General features: G+C 43.0%; 1 long non-coding RNA gene across 1 annotated transcript; it reads left to right on the top strand.

Annotated features, from left to right (window-relative positions):
- The first annotated feature begins 8,453 nt into the window (after window positions 1-8,453).
- Window positions 8,454-13,066, top strand: LOC131276316 (uncharacterized). Its single transcript, XR_009183810.1, has 3 exons — window positions 8,454-8,525; window positions 10,610-11,179; window positions 11,471-13,066. It is a non-coding gene; the product is annotated as an uncharacterized lncRNA (long non-coding RNA).
- Window positions 13,067-17,189: the final 4,123 nt, after the last annotated feature.

Raw genomic sequence — 17,189 nt, 5'->3', positions numbered from 1 at the left:
TGAAGAAAACAGAGCAGCTGAGCAGCTGGGAAAGCCCAGAAATAAAAGAGCCCTTTGCCAGATACTGATGTAGGAAGCCCTGAGAGATGAGCCCTGTGCCAGCCTGCAGCTGAGACCGGGAAGGAGCTGGACCCACGGAGCCTTGAGAGGAAGCAGAGCCCCAAGAAGGAGAGACCAGGAGGAGGCCAGCAGCCATCTTGCTTCAACGTGCGGCAACTGACTTCGTGAGAAAGCAGCCTTGAGCTGGACTCTTCATGGCCTTGTAACTAAGCTTTTACCCCAAATAAATGCCCTTTAGAAAAGCTAACAGATTTCTGGTACTTTGTATCAGCGCCCCTTTGTCAGACAGGTTTTACTGGCCAAATCAGACCATTTAAGTTAAAAAAAAAATGACAGTAATGATCATACCTTATTGGGGGAAAAAACAAGAACCCACTAGTCCTTAAAATGAACAAACAAACAAATAATAAGGAAGATAAGAAAGTTTTTCTTTTCTTTTTTTTTGAGAAAGTTTTTCTTTATAATAGAACACCAACTACTACATGTAGAAGGAATGATAGAAAAATCACCATTTTTGCAATCTTCATACTAGTATTGGTTTATATAAGAATCATCAAAGAATGCTAAAACTACTGGGTGAAAGTCTGTTGGGGATGAGGATGTTTATACAGTCTGAAAGTTTCTCCTCACAGATTATTTGTTAAGTATAAAAGGAAAAGAGTATTTTACAGTACTGTGGCCCTGCAGTAAAGTGATCACCAACAATGGAACGATATGTTTCCTGATAAGAATCACTGAGGAGGAAACATCAGTTATTATTTCTGCCAAAAATGTATAGCTTGAATTTAATAATGAGGAGACTATCAGCCAAAACCAGATAGAAAGACAAACTCAAAAGCAACTGCTCTTGCTTTTCAAAAATATCAGTGTCAGACGAAGAAGACTAGGGAACCATTCCAGATTAAGGGACTTCAAAGAACCGTGACAACTAAATAGAGCACGATTCCGTGCTGTATGCTCAGCCAGGAAAAAGCAAAAAACGATATTGCTATGAAGGGCACGAGTGGGACAACCGATGGACTTTGAATGTGGACAGCATATTACATAACAGTATTGTTTTGTCACCAAATTTTCTGAATGAACATTGCTCCCAAGGACAAGAGAATGTCCTTGTTCTTAAAAGATGTTGCTAAAGTATTTATTAGTGGTGGCCATGATGTTTGCAGCTTGTACTCAAATGCTTTTGCAATAATAACAGCAACAACAGCACAGTTATTCATAGAAAGAGAGAAAGCAAATGTGGTAAAGAATTAACACGCAGCGAATCTAGATGAAGCTTAGATGAGAGTTCATTGTACTAATCTTGCAAATTTTCTGTAGGTTTGAAACTTCTCCATTTAGGTGAGGTTTTCTATCCAAAGAAATGGCATAAAAAATTATTCTCCCTTTAAATGTAGAGATCTTCCACTAATTTTTTCACTAGTGCATATTTCTTTTGATAATTTTTAGTTCCCTGGCTTGGGCAGTGGGTGGGGAAGCAGGTTTAGTGAAGGTGGTGAGTGCAGATTTGGACATAGTGAAGTTTTCCAGGGCCAAGAGGCTGGAGCTTGGGGGAGAGGTCCGGGCTAAAGATGTAGAATTTGGGGTCAGGTGATGGTGCTCTTTGCGAGTTCTCCTGGGGGAGCTTGGAGAATAAGAGTGGCGGGGGCGGCAGTCCTGCCGGGGGGTGGCGTCCGCTCATTGCAGTGCTTGCAGCATCTGCTGGTTGCAGCCTGTGCTCATTGCAGCATGTGCTCGTTGCAGTATCTGCTCATTGTGGTGTCTGCTCGTTCCAGCATTTGCTCATCTTCTTTTTGTGTGTGTTTAATTATTTTGTCTTTATTTTTTTAATGTTATTTAAAAAAATATGAGGTCCCCATATACCCCCCACCCCCTCACCCCACTCTCCCCCATCTTCTTTAGGAGGCACCGGGAACCAAACCTGGCACCTCCTGTGTGCCCAACTGCTTGAGCCACATCTGCTCTGCATGATCTAAATTTGAGAGGGGAACTTTATCTTGTCCTGTAGAAATCCAGTTTCAGGATGAAGAGGAAAAAACAAAACAAAACAAAACCTGATTTTGTCACATCCAATATTACCTCTACTCATTTCTTACTGATTTCTTCCCTTTTTCCTAATTCATGTGCCATTACGTTTGAACACATTTGTTAATTCCACCTTCCCATTGAAACAGCCATTGCTTTTTGCATCACCCTCGTGTCTGGCCTGTTTGCTGCCCCAATGCTGTCTTTGGTGCTGGTGGCTGACCTTACAGAAATAGGATGAGGTGGGTTTACCCTGTTTTTTGTTTTTTTTGGTAGGTGTATTTATAATTATTGTGGCAAGGATTCATTCAACAGTTACTTAACAAAGGCTTTGCTGTAGGACCTGGTGACGTCTCAGTGGCTGAAGACATCCTCTGAGGCTTGGATTCTGTCCAGCAGTTCACACACAATCGCATGCACAGGGCCGTTTTGGAGAAGAAAAAAGGCATGTCAACAGGGACAGTCTGGGATTGCATTAACAGCTTTAACGGAAACGAGTTGGCAATGATAGAAGCATGACTTTAGAGAAGGGTGGAATTGTCCTTGAGGATAGCATGTAATAATCTAAACTTCCACGAGGGGAAGGTATCTTAAGATACTAAGATTAGGAGAGTAATTATTGCTAAAACGATTATTTGTCTTAAGATGTCATTGTTACTTTCCAGAGATAACTAAACTCCAGGTTTTTAAAACAGATTTTAATTTTTGACATATGCAAGTGACATAGTCACAAATTTGTGGAAATAACAGCTATGACAATAATGAAAAGAGCTAAAATTTATTAAGCGTTTCCTATGTGCCAAGCATTGTTCTAAAGGGGCAGGGCTCCGGATGTTAACCTCCTTCTGAGAGGTGTCACAGGAACCCCAAATTCCCCCTTAATGCTCCACTCCTGTAACCATAGCACTGGCTACTGAAATGTCTAGGAGAGGAGACGTTGGTTAAACATTTCAATGGTTTAGTCAAGTGCCCTTTGCTTGGTTGTAGAAATAGTTTTTGTTGTAAACTGGTATTTCTTAGAGCGTTCATCTTCTTTTTAATAACTTTTGTTAGACTCCTGCTGACCCTTGTTTGGGTCCCCTGTGGGTGGTTCATCTGGGAATGGGTGCCTGACGGAAACCTTTCTCAGGCGCAGAGGCTCAGAAGCCAGTCAGATGAGGTTGACTCGTCTTGGCACAAAGCCTTAACCACCGAAGGAAGGGGAAACGCGGGGATGGCAAGGGGGGATGGCTGTTATTGACTGCCCCATCCCTGGTCCTTAGGCAGAGCGAGGACCAAGAAGTCAAGAGGCAGGTCTATTCCAGGGCACACTGAGGCCTAAGCAGCCCTGCTTGGTTTTGTCTCCCATCAGAATATAACACAGAAGCAGGGAGCCATTCTACTTGGCTCCTACGCAGCCACCCCTGCAGCTTTTTTTCTTTTTCTCTTTTATCCCTGGAAGAATGCTGTAAGTACATGAGACACAAGGTCAAAAGGTGCCAGAGCATGAGTTTAACAAATGGCTCCTCCCTCCCGCGCCTGGTCCCTACAGGGAGCCACAGCTGCCAGTTCCAACGCTGCTCAGCTTTGGACTTGAGAACCACGGCGAGTGTCATGTCCTAGTAGAGACGCTGTCCCCGAGGCAGCAGCGAGGAGGAGCTTGGACTGGTCTGCGTTAAACACACATGACTCTGCCTGATGATTCCCAAGCTTGGAGACCACAGCACGTGGGGAAAATGAGCCACTCAAACCTGTCCCAGGGCCCTATTGGTACCTATCGGCTGGTCCAGCCGGGGGGAATTTGATGCACTATTATTATGGAAATGATTCATGTTCTCAAACCAAAGTTAGAAATTCAGGTAAGTAAATGTCCCTGTGTGAGTATGAACAGAAACATGAGGCAGTTCTTTCCTTCAGTCTCCGCTTTACAGGGTCCAGGCAGATTGTGACGGGATTCAGTGAAATAATCCATATAAAATGTTTAGGACTGTGCATGGCACATAGTAACAACTTAATATATGTTAGCCATTTTTAGTTTTTGTACCTCTGAAAATTAATCAACTAATTTCCCCTGATATAGAAGCAGGGAAATGAAAGTCAAATTGACTTTTTCTGCTGTTGACTAAATGTTGTTCCACTAACATTTTTCAATGATCCAAATGAGTAGTGAGGGAAGATGAGCATTTGGGTCTGTCAGTGGCAGGTGTAGAGAACAAAGCCCTGTCAAGAAGATGTGTATCAGGGAAGGTCACTACCGATTCTCAAAAGCCTCCAGAGGCAGCTCGAACCCCGATTTTGTCAACCTTTAGAGAGAAGAGTCACACCCAGGGATTAGTCCTATGTAGTAATCAAACTCACAAGAGTTTACACAACATGGTGTACCTTTATTTGTGGTTTTTAATTTTTCTTGTTTTTATTTTTGTTAATGGTATAATGAAATGAATAATTAAAATAAAAGAGGGCCACGCATGGACCTGCTGTGTGACATTGTCAGCACCGTCAGCATTGTCCGATGTCAGGAAACTGGACAGGCCAAGAGCAGCACCTGCCCACCAGGGCACCCGCTTATTAATTTTAAATGAGAATTATAGTCACAAGACTGGAGTCTGAGTGGTCAGTGCTGAACTACATGAAAAATCAAATCATAATCAAATGAAGAAACTACTGCCTAGCACCAGCTTGCAGAGGTGTATTTGACAAGCACACAGGCTTCTGGAACCATAATCAGAAGGCGCTTCCGAACGCAGAGCAGCGCGCTGCGGAGGTGCTGACGGCTGAACCGTTAGGGGCAGGGCAGGCTCCCTGCCCTGCTGGGCAGCGCTGAGAGGGGATTTACCAACATTTGCTGCAGGGCGTCTTTCAGGGTTTCCTACACTTCCTGGCTCACAGGTTCCTTTCTTACTGTCGCAGTCTTGCTTAGTGAGTTAGAATGTTCTCCCTGCCGCTGCCAAGCCTGGCATGCCCGAGGCCTGTTTTTCCCCTTACACAGTTTTGCATAGCTCTGCTTTGATTCGTTGCCATGATTTCTCTCTATGCAATCACTTCAAGTTCCTTGGGGCCATACATATAGAGAGCAACTGTTTTACACCCTTCTGTTTGATGTTTATTTTATTTTGTATAGAAAATATAGGTAAATTCCACAAAGTGCCTTAAGATCCCTTTTATGCAATATTAAGTAAAATGCTTTGGCCGTCGCCTCTCCTTCAGTTTCTTGCTCCACTGGATCAAGCCTCAGTCTACAAGCGTGACTGAGCCCCCCAGCCCTAGAAGGTAGCCCCTTAGGCTGCTCCCCAGGCCTCCCCTGCCATCACCTGCCACCCCCAATTCCACTTTCAGCTTCTTGAGGCCCCAGGGGACCTGCCGTCATCCCCTCCTCTCATCTGTGCTGGACCCTGTAGGGGCTGCCTGGCTCGGCTGGGTCACCTCCCCGGCTGCAGCTGCTTAGTCCAGGGCCAGCCTGCCCGGCGAGTGTTCCTCTCTGAGGCTGCAGAGGGCAGCGTCTGCTGGAGCTGTGCTCACAATTCGCACCCAGAGGGGGTGTGAATTGCTAGGCAGCCCTGGTCCCCACCCTTCTCCAGCCGGCTCTTCATCACTAGCCTTAAGTTCCTTCTTTTTGTTCAGTTTAGCCAGAGTCCATATGGATTCTCTACAGCCCAGGCCCCTAGCCCTTACATTCTTGCACTCTTTTAACAATTTGCACCCATTGGACACAAAATTTCCCATTTCCTACCCCTGAATGGAAAACTTCCTAAAATTTTAGCCTTGGGATCCTTTTCTTTTTTACATTATCCTTTATTCCACACAATTTAAATAAACTAGACATGCTATCGCCTTAATTCAGATGACCCCAAAGTCTACATCATAGAGCACCAACCAGATGTTCGAGCTCTACACTTAACGTTTTGATGATCTGGTCACATCTCCACCGCAGGTCACCTACTGTCACCTCAGATTCCATACGCTTGAAACCAGACTCACCCTTTTAGTCTCCAGATGTGATCCTTTCTCTGTCTTCTCTATAGGGAACAGCTCCACTCCCCCTGCATCCCGTGAGGTTCAGAGTGACCTGAATTCCTTCTTCTCCATGGCCCTCTACAAGTTCTCCGATTCTACCCTGGCCCACGTTCACCTCAGCCGAGCATGGCGCTGTCACCCTCCACCAGCCACCCTTCCCTTCCACTTGTGTTGCAGGAGTTCAGGAACTCAGCTTCCTGCAGTCAGCCTGTGCCCACCTCATCTGCCCCGGCCCTGCTGCGGAAGTCTTTCTAAAACTCAGGTCGACTCACAGCAGTTCCAAAAAGAAAAGCTTTTAATTTAGTGGTCCCCAACTGGGATGTCCACCAACATTTCCCAGGGGCTTTAGAAAGTGCAGATTCCTGGGCTAAGAAAAGAAGACTCAGTGAGCTGTTTTCCAGCCGTGGGTGTGGACCTGTGAATTTGGGAAGGTTCCTCACAGGACCCTGTGTGCCCCGTGGTGTGGCTTGAATGGAGCCTCAATGCCTCTTGAACAAATCTCAGATTTCTCACTCTGGTATTCAAGGCACCAATTCTGCTTTGAGCCTTTTCTCCCTTCAGTCCTTATGTGTCCCATTGTCCGGCCGTAGCTGGTCAGTGCTGGCTGTTCCCTGGATACATCCAGATACCAGTCTCTTAATAGAGGGCTTTTCCCTCCTAGAATGTCCTCCCTCCCCCATTTCTAGTTCTCTCAATTGTACCTTTTCTTCAAGGTCAAGTTTAAATGAGATTAAAGCACTTAGAATGGTTCTTGAGTCATCATAAGCCGTCAATAATTGATGTTGTCGTTATGATAAATAATAAATTCTACCTCTTTGAAGTCTGAACCAGTCCCTAAGTCAGAATTATTCTTCACCTCCCCTGTGTTTCCATTGCACTTTGTTTCCACTCTTTTCTGGGCTCTTGTCACATCCACCTTGCACCTGTCTTACCACCTGTGGGAGGGCACCTTCTTGTTGGCGAACCCTGTCTTGTTTATGGACCAAACTTATGCAGACCTACAGTCCCTACTCAGCCTTGAACATATAGGTACACAAGGTTTTCACTCTTGAGGACCGAGCCCTAAATGAGCCAAGTCAGAACCAGCTGCCGGAGGCGTGTCCTGGCTTCCCACCCAGTGTGCTCTGCCTCATGCTGAGCAGAAAAAGCCTGACTGACGGCCTTTTAATTAAAAGTGCATTTACCTAGCAATAGAATTCAAATTGGGGCTGGGAAAAGGAAGCCGTCCATGTGGTGTGCCAGGACACTGTGTTACTTGCCCTTGGAAGGCCGGGTAGCGCAGTGATCTCACCTCTGTTTGCTAAATGTAGTGGCTGTGTCTGCCGTTTGCTTAGCACACCCCTCCAAGTCCTTCTGAGTGTTGTAAAGAGAAAACGGCTCACTGGGTGATGACACCAGGCACTCAAATGTCCTCTGACTTTTCAGGAGCTGAGGAATTGTGTGGGGCAGGAGTGGTGACTGACACGGTAGCTGTGCTCTTTGAAGAGTATAATGTGCTGCAAAAAAGTCAAAGTAGTCTGGTCATCTGCTTTGTCATCAGTCAGGTGGCTGTTTAAATGCTTTTAGAAAGAGGAGGAGTTTCAGAGCACAGTGGCCATTCCGAATCTACCCTCCTGGCAGAGGCGAGGGTGCTGCTCATGTACTTGACCCCAAGACCCACCCACCTGGGATTAGGGACAGAAGTGACTTTTCTGGGCACATGCTCCCATGTCTGAAGGTAACTGGCGGCATGAGCAGGATGGCTGTGGAATGCGTTGTTCAACTGGGAAGCATGCAACAGCAGAGTAAACTGGGGCTTGTGGTGGCGCTGGGAGCTGATCCCTCCCCTGGGAAGTTCTCAGCAAGAGGCCTCTGTTCCAGCTCCAGTTAAAGTCCCCAGAGAAAAGCTGTGCTTTATGAAAGAAGTAACAAATCTGTGCTGGATTCTTCCTGAAGTGCAGATGGAGTCAACAAACCCCTGCACCGGCTTCCTCAAGGCTCACCACGAGGCTAATTTCTCCGTGAAATCTTCTCACTGTCCTCCAAACAGCATTGCTTTCTCGGAATTGCTGCAACCTTCTCTACTGTGCGATTTGAGACTTAATTTGATATGCCCTGCTCCAGTTCATCACCCACCAGCTTATTCCAAACACTGAGGCTTGGAGAAGCTGTTCTATCCACTCGCCCCTCGGCATGAACAGCCTTGCACCGTTAGTAGTCTTTCACATGATTTGGCATGTGAGTGTAAGATTTTCCCTTCTCCACTCCCATTATTCAGTTATCAGTTGAATACTCATTGATTGATTATGACTTTATATGTAGAACCATTCTCATTTTGTTTTGAATGGATGAGCTATTTACGTCAGCAAAACTTACCTGGACTTTCCCCTATTTAGGAACGTATACCTGCAAAATTCCTTCTAATGTGGACTTCACATCAGACTTCCTGGAGGACGGCGGGGAGTAAGGTCAGTATTGCAGTCCTCGAGGGTAATGCCAGAAGGCTGAAGCATGCAGGTGGAGTGGGCGGAGGAGTAGAAATTTTGAAATCCATCAGGTCTAGGATTCTAGGAATTCTCTTCTACGCTGAGCCTCAGTTTGTTCATTTGTAAAATATTGGTAACAGTATGTATCTCACAGGGCTGTTAGGAAAAATGAAATGAGATAATGTTCAGGAAAGTAATTACCATGATGTCTAGAATAGAATAAGTGCTCAATATATGCTGGATTGGTATGATTCTCAATCTGAGTGGGTTACTAATGCTTATTTTTAGGGGATGCCAACTCCTATAAATCTAAGATAGGAGCATGAGGGCGGCTGTGCGATAAAGGGGAATAAAGATTCCTAAGTGACTGCACATGATGCCAGATGCCTGGGAAGGGCTGTAGTAAAGAAATAATCACCTCAAAGCTGGAACTGGTATAGGCCAAAGTGCTTAGCTGTTTTCATGAGGGAAAAATCAGACAATGAACAATTATGTGTTCTTAAGGCTACAATAGAAATTAGTACAAACAGTATCATATTAATAGAACATAGTTATGGTTGACTCCTGGCTTGGCATCCAAGGAAACAGGTTGGTGACATTTTCTTTTTAAACGGTAACTCCTTCTGGAGACGTCATGGCTTAAAAACCTCTGAGGGAACTTCTAACTGGAATTCTGCTTGCTCCTGAGCAGAAACTTTCTAACTTCTGCCTGGAGCAGGTTGCATGTTGGTGTTTATTTCCTCAGTGGGACCCACTGGAGATCTGCTTCACTTAGGATTTAACGAGGGCTGTCCCTCATCATCGGGGCTCTGGCGTCCCAATGCTATTAAGCTGTGAGCAGGCTCCTCGAGTCACCACCTACTGTGGTGCAGGAGCAGGAATTCCAAGATTCCTTGTGCACAACGTATCTCTCAGGTGACCCACTTACCATGTCTTTCACACTCTCCCTTTGAACTGTGATAAGAAAGACTACACTACATGACGTGACAGGTAAAACCTGTCAAATTAAGTCGCAAACCAGCTCTTGATGTTAAAATCCTGAAACAGAGAATTTATCAAGTTTAATTTACATGTGAGGATCACGAGTCCAGAGAAAATTCAGACCCCAGAGTTTTGTACTCAGTATGACAATAGTTTCATTACGTGAAAACAAAAGTAAAATAATTCCCTTATATTATATTATATATATTATAATTTCTGTTTTAAAACAGAAAGAAATGAATTTTTGAAAGCACTCTTTTTTCTTTTGAGTCTTTGGAGGTACACTTTAGATATATTAAAGTAGTAGATTTAAAGCCTTTTTACCAGTTAGTTAAACTTCAAAAGGAATACTTTAAGGTGTGGGAAATGGTGTTTGCTCTCCAGCACTCGTCCTAAGTAACTTCCTACTGCCCTTCAAACAGTCGTTGTTCAGGGGCGGTGCTAGTAGTGACACTTTCCGAGTGAAGCCCCATTACCTGACTTCACGGGAATCTTCCTGAGCTCTCGTTAGCCCCCTGGGAATGGGCAGACAGCTGCGTACAAGGCTGCAGTGACTGCAGTGCACCTTGGAGCCAGCAGTGACCCCTGAGGGAAAACACACGCTGCCAGCTCGAACTTGGGGCCCGGGGGGTGTGAGGCAGAGCGGCTGGAGCACGTCTTAGAGTCATAACTGGACTTGCTCTAGCTGCAGTCTTTGGGTAACTTGCTTAGTCTATCTAAGCCTTAGTTTCTTCAACTGAAAAACAGAATTAATACAATACCTACCTCATAGGGTTGTTGTGAATAAATGAGTAAATGCTGAAAAGCACTTAGCATGGGGTTTTGCTCAATGAGTTCTTATTATAGCTAAACTGAATTCCTATTATAGTTTTTACTACTTTTAATAAAATTAACATAAGCTTTGTGCTGCAAGAATCTCCACTTTCCTTATCTTTTACTATATACTTATTTATTTTTTCAGTTCTCACTGCCATGTATTTATTTTCTTCTACTTTCCAAATGGTAACATTGTAATGTCATTGATTATATCTATCTATCTATATATATATGTATTTTTTTTTGCTTGTATTTTTCTTATCTTTTAGATATGACTAACAGGAGAAAAGAGGGAGAGCAAGAATCTAGGTAAAGGGAGTGAATTGAAATGAACTAACTTCCCTCATAATTTCACCCCCTGCAATGATTGGAAGCTGTGGGGACCCCAGAAAAAACATGTTCTTAAAGCTGATCCCTTCTTGTGCATGTGGATCCTCTGTAAGTAGGAGCTTTGGGTGGGAGAGTCTTAGCTGTGGCCCACCTCGCCCAGGGCAGGTCTTAACCCCCACTGGAGCCTTTACAAGAGAATGGAATTCAGACACAGGGAGAGAAAGCCCCGGAAGCAAGAAGCTGGAGCCAGGCAGCCCAGAGGAGCAGGGAGCCCAGCTGACCACCGCGTGCCCTGCCCGGGAGAGGCGCCCAGCACCGCCCAGCAGCCTTAGGAGTGGACGCCCAGCACCGCCCAGCGGTCTTAGGAGTGGACGCCCAGCACCGCCCAGCGGCCTTAGGAGTGGACGCCCAGCACCGCCCAGCGGTCTTAGAAGGCATCGCAGATGTTGCCCGGAGTGGGCGTTCTTGCGGCTTCAGAGCTGTCAGCTTGGGAGCTGGCACATTCCATGGTAAGAGCCAACCCATCTTCCGTATCCTGGTCTGGGCAGCCCAGCGGACTGGACTACCCACACTCCAGGGTCAGAGCAATCTGATGGCTCACTCCTTGGACTTTATATTCTCAGGAGGGCCTTTCCAGGCCTGGGTAAGTTAGGGGAAGGAGAGGAGAGGAGGATTTAGCCCCCAGTTTAACAACCCCGAAGGAAGATGGAGAGTGAGCTGGGGGAGAGTGCACACGAGGCAGGGCCTCACTTGGCCCCCATCCAGCACCCATCCAGCGCGCTTTACTTTCTTGGTCATAGGCCTGGGCGTTTGGCCAAAATCAAGGCAACAGTTTCTTCAGTGACTGCTGTCCTTCTCCCTGACAAGTGCTGACTGTCCCCAGCGATGTGATCCAGGGAGGAGTAGAAGCCAGAGGAGTCCAAATTTTGAGGGCTTTCTGGGATGGGGATGTGATTTCCCATTTGCCTGGGCAAGTGCTCTTGAAGACAGTGCACTAGAAGAGACAACAACCATCCAGACTTGGATTAGAATCTTGGGTCTGCTATTTGATTTTGAGAAAATTAATGAACTTCTCTGAACCTCAGTTTCTTCATTTGTAAAGTGAAGATAATACTTGAAGGTTTTTCAGGGAAACAAATGAGGTTATGTAGGTGTAGGAGTCAGGGTTTCGCTAGGAAAACAGATGCCCCTTGCCCCCATCATGACAAACTGTTAACTGAAGAGAGTTTAGTAGAGGAAATACTGACAGTGGTATGGGCAGGATTTTAGGAAACTCCGCAAGGGATGATGCAGTGTCCTGAGGCACTGGACGGTGGTCAATCAGAGTGATGTGGGAAGCCGGGGTGGGCTGCCTGCAGGAGCTCAGGCCTCCACCTGGGGAAACAGAGTCCTGCCCACCTGCTTCTCCTCTCCCCGTTGGTGGAGCCTGGAAGCCAGCACTCACAGGGCTGTTGAAGCATTCCATACAGGACAGCCTTTCAGGGTCCAAAAAAAGGTGCAAGAGAATGGATCTGGAGGAAAAGATGGAAAATAACCAGTGATGCTTCCGAGATACTTAGTACGCTATTGGCACATAGAGAGTTGTTATAATTATTACAATAAAGAAAAGAATACAGAAGCTAGATTTCAAATTTTAGCTCCACTTTTGGGAGAAAAGGATGGTAGATAATTCAAGTTCTCAAGAGTTTTTTCAGAAATGTTCAAAGCTTTATAAATGTACTGTTTTTTGAACATTTAAGAAATGTTTCAGTCTGCTTATTGTCAAGAGGATTTTTCCAATAATATTGACTTGTATGCTCAATTGTAACTGTTGTGGTTATAAGTTTAACAGTATTGTTCCAACATTCCATGAAAAGATGCTACGTGTGGTAAATCTGGGGGTAAATGTTAATTCTACTATTTGAACTTCTGTTTTCTCGGAGCATTACTCTTTCCTTTGGAACCCTCCTTAGATCAGCTAGTGAAACAACTAGTATTTCAGTTCACTGCTTCCAATAAATTACATGATGTGTGGAGAATTTACCTTTTTCTGATCCAAATGAATAAAAGATGTATAACTTACTATTGGTGATGAAATTTTTCATGTAAGTATTCTATTTATTTTTTGTTGGTCAGTAGTCTTTAACAGTAAAGTTCTTTTACATTTGACTATAAAATTTTAAAGAACATTTTAGAAAATATATTCTTCACAGTCTTTCCTAGTCACTAAAGATTAAGTTTTGAATCTACTCTCCCTTCCAATCAAAGAGATTCTTGGCATCCAAAGCTTTTTTTTTTTTTTTTTTTTGGAAAACAACTACAGAACAGGAAGCATATGGCTTAAAAGATAATGGACTTCATATTTATTACACATGACTTTCTTGGTCATCTGTCTTAATAAAAACTATTAATTGGCAGAGCCCAAGTCTTTATTTTTTCTTTTTATAAATTTAGTATTTATTTTTATCATGTACCTAACTTAAGGAGTCAAATACAACGTATAATGAGAAATAGGAGTTCTTGCCCTATAGCTCCCTACAATTTCCTCTTTCAAGAGGCAACCTCTTTGACCCCTTTTGGCCATTCCTTTTGTTATTTACACTCTTATTCTAAATAACATGCTCATAGTACCAATAATTTCTCAGCCTTAGAAATTATCTATTTTCTTGCTACTGTGATAGGTAAGAATTTAGCTTTTATATATCAGCCTTCATAAACATTTCTCCCCATCCTACCCATACCTTTCAATAGTGTTGGAATACAATCTTGGTTAATTTCATATCTTGTGATGTTTTTTGTTATGAATTTACGTGTATTATTCACCGCCAAGACAAAAGGCAGCCTACACCTATTTTTTAATCATATTTTATTGACTGGATTTGGCGGTCTTTTTTCGTCCCTTGGCTTTCTTCCTGTCCCTGGTTAAGTTGTCTCATACTCTACCAAAACTGAAAAATGCTTGTCTAATTTTACACACTTGTAAAGTTATCAGTCTCACTTTTGGTTTTGGTCCTTGAGGTTCCCTTCCAGGTGCCTTCTTTCTGTCTACCCCTCTCTGGACTGGCTGCTTCCCATGCCTGCTGTACTTCTGTGATCCTGAAACTTCCCCCTGCCATCTTTTTGGAATTCCTCTCTCTTGTGTTGCAGCTCTGGTTTCCTAGATTCCACATCTCTTTCTTTTTTGGTTTACTCCTTAATTTTGACAGAACATTCCTCCAGTAGTTTTCTAAGAAAGGAAAATGGGAATTATACTTTTTGAGTTTTTATATGTCTTAAAATGTGTTTATCCTACTCTTTCATTTGATTGATAGCTTCACTGTGTATAGAATTATAGCTCAGACATACCTTTCTTCAGAAGTGGGAATGCAATGTTCTATTGTTTTATAGGTTTTGGTATTGCTGTTGAGTAATCAGATGTTACTCCAATTGGATGTGATCTTTTTTTTTCATCTCTAGAAACTTTTAGGACTGTCCTGTTATCCTCAGTGCTTTGAAATATTATGATGCTGTGCTTTGGCTTAGGTCTGCTTTCATCTGTTGTATTGGGCACCCAGTGGATCCTTCCAGTCTAGAAATAAATGTCCTTCAGTTTTTAGAAATTCCATTATATTATTACTTTGATATTTTCCTTTCCTTTTTTATCTCTTTTCTTTCTGAAATAAGATATTGGGACTGCTAGATTGATCTTTTAATTTTATCTTTTCTATTTTTCCTCTTTTTAACCAACAAAACAAAAAATGCTTTTGTTCTGCATTTTTTTTTTAAAGATTTATTTATTTATTTATTTCTCTCCTCTTCCCCTGCTACCCCGGTTGTCTGTTCTCTGTGTCTATTTGCTGCATCTTCTTTGCCCGCTTCTGTTGTTGTCAGCAGCATGCAAATCTGTGTTTCTTTTTGTTGCGTCATCTTGTTGTGTCAGCTCTCCGTGTGTGCGGCACCATTCCTGGGCAGGCTGCATTTTCTTTCGCGCTGGGCGGCTCTCCTTATGGGGCGCACTCCTTGCGCATGGGGCTCCCTTACACGGGGGACACCCCTGCATGGCAGGGAACTCCTTGTGTGCATCAGCGCTGTGCATGCGCCAGCTCCACACGGGTCAAGGAGGCCCAGGGTTTGAACCGCGGACCTCCCATGTGGTAGACGGACGCCCTAACCACTGGGCCAAGTCTGCTGCCCATGACATGCTCTTCTTATTTTATAGATAAAACATATCCAAAAAAATTTCTTCGGGAAGTTTTAGATTTTTTTTTTTTTTAAGTTTATCTTTTGCTACCTGCATCATTTCTTCTTCTTTTAGGCACTTAGTTTTCAAGGTTCTTTTTTTCCCCTAAGGTGCTAAATCAGTTAATATTCATCTTTGTTTTCCAACTTCACAAATTTTGTTCACATCTCTTGTCTGCTGGCTTTTACTTTGCTGCTTTTTTGTCCTTTTGTGCTATTCCTATTTTATTCCTTTACTGTCATTATTATTGTATTGAAGAGATATCAGAAACGAGTGCATGAATTCAAGCCATTATTTTAAACAGGATTTGTATAGATTGCATTGGAAATATATAATAAACCAAGCACACTTTGTATACAATAAAATATAAACAAAACATTTTCATTAGTAATTATTTTGACTTGATGGCTGACTTAATTTACTTATTATGCTTTAGCATAATGTAAGATGCTGAATTTTCAGGACATTCTCTGTAAAGGGTGTTAGATTAGATGATTCCCATGACCCTTTCCACTTCTAACATTCTCTGACTCTGTGGGGAGGGACTTGGACATAGAGTCTGAAAGATGAACTTTACAAATGCATAAAGAATTAAATAAAGCAAAGGTATTGATAATGAAAGTAAGTTTATCAGTAACAGTTATGCTGGTTAAGAACCTCTTAGAGAACCAATGCGGATCACGTTTCCTTAGCTCATTTCCAGAATAGAGAACTCATTGAGATGTTAATTCAAAAGTGATGAGAAGGTTGTCTATATTTCCACTGACAATGTAACCATGTAAAATGGCCTTAAGAAACATAATGAGTGATATTTTCACAAAGAGGGGAATCAAAGTACAGAGACATCTAACATTTGGTCTGTGCATCCTCTCATTTTGCAAACTGTCCTCTCCCCAACCCCAAATCATCCATAGTGTTCTATCATCACCTCCCACAATCCACGACTAGTCCACCTCTCAGCTGACCAGTCCAGGAGCAGAAACCTGACCTAAGGTGAGTCAATCATAGCTCTTCCCTGAGAAATTTTAAAATTGGAACTAAGAAAAGGGACAAGCTTCTTTCTGGGCATGTTAACTGAGAGAGAGAAAGCCATGGGAATAAGAAGCTGAAATCAACGAAACATGGAAGAGAAGGGAGAGTAGAGAAGATGCCATCACGTGCCTTCCCCTGTGATGGGGAGCCAAGGCTTGCTGGCAGCTGGTCTTCAGGAAGAAAGTATTGCCTTGATGATGCCTTGATTTGGACATTTTCCCAGCCTCAAAACTGTGAGCAAATAAATTCCCATTGTTTAAGCCAATCCATTTCATGATATTGCTTTGAGCAGCCTAGGAAATGAAAACATGCATATATATCACATTTTGTTCACGCATTCATTTGTTGATGGGCACTTGGGTTGCTTCCACTTTTGGGTATTGTGACTAATGCCACTGTGAGCACCATTGTACAAATATCTGTTGGAATCCTTTCTTTCATCTCTTTTGGGTATATATCTAGGAGTGGAACTGCTGAGTCGTATGGTAATTTTATGTTCAATTTTCTGAGGAACCACCATACTATTTTCCACATAGGCTGCACCATTTTACATCCCCACCAACAATGTATAAGGATTCCTATTTCTCCATACCTTCACCAACATTTGTTATTTTCAGGTTTTAAAATAATATCATCCCAAGGGGTGTGAAATTGTATCTCATTGTAATGTAATTTGCATTTCTCTAATGGCTAAACATGTTGAGCATCTTTTCATAAACTTAATGGCCATTTGAATATAATCTTTGGAGGAATGTTTATTCAAATCCTTGGCCCATTTTTAAATTGGGTTGCTTGTCTTTTTGTTGTTGAGTTGTGGGAGTTCTTTATATATTCTGGATATTAAACCCTTATTTTATATGGGTATGTGATTTGCAAATATTTTCTCCCATTCTTTAGACTGTCTTTTTACTTTCACATTGAAGTTCTTTGATGGACAAAAGTTTTAAATTTTGATGAAATCCCATTTATCTCTCTTTTATTTTGTTGCTTGTGCTTTTGATGTAAAATCTAAATTTCCATTGCCTACTATATGGTCCTGAAGATATTCCCCTGTCCTCCTGTAAGAATTTCACAGTATTAGCTCTTACATTTTGGTAATCAATCTATTTTTTTTTAATTCATTTTTTAAAAAAATATTACATTAAAAAAATATGAGGTCCCATTCAACCCCACCGCCCCCACCCCCCACTCCCCCCACAGCAACACTCTCTCCCGTCATCATGACACATCCATTGCACCTGGTAAGTACATCTCTGGTCATCGCTGCACCCCAATGGTCCACATCATAG

Source organism: Dasypus novemcinctus, chromosome 27 (assembly GCF_030445035.2).
Source record: "Dasypus novemcinctus isolate mDasNov1 chromosome 27, mDasNov1.1.hap2, whole genome shotgun sequence".
In the NCBI taxonomy this organism is placed as follows: domain Eukaryota; kingdom Metazoa; phylum Chordata; class Mammalia; order Cingulata; family Dasypodidae; genus Dasypus; species Dasypus novemcinctus.
This window is presented reverse-complemented; position numbering and strand designations above follow the sequence as displayed.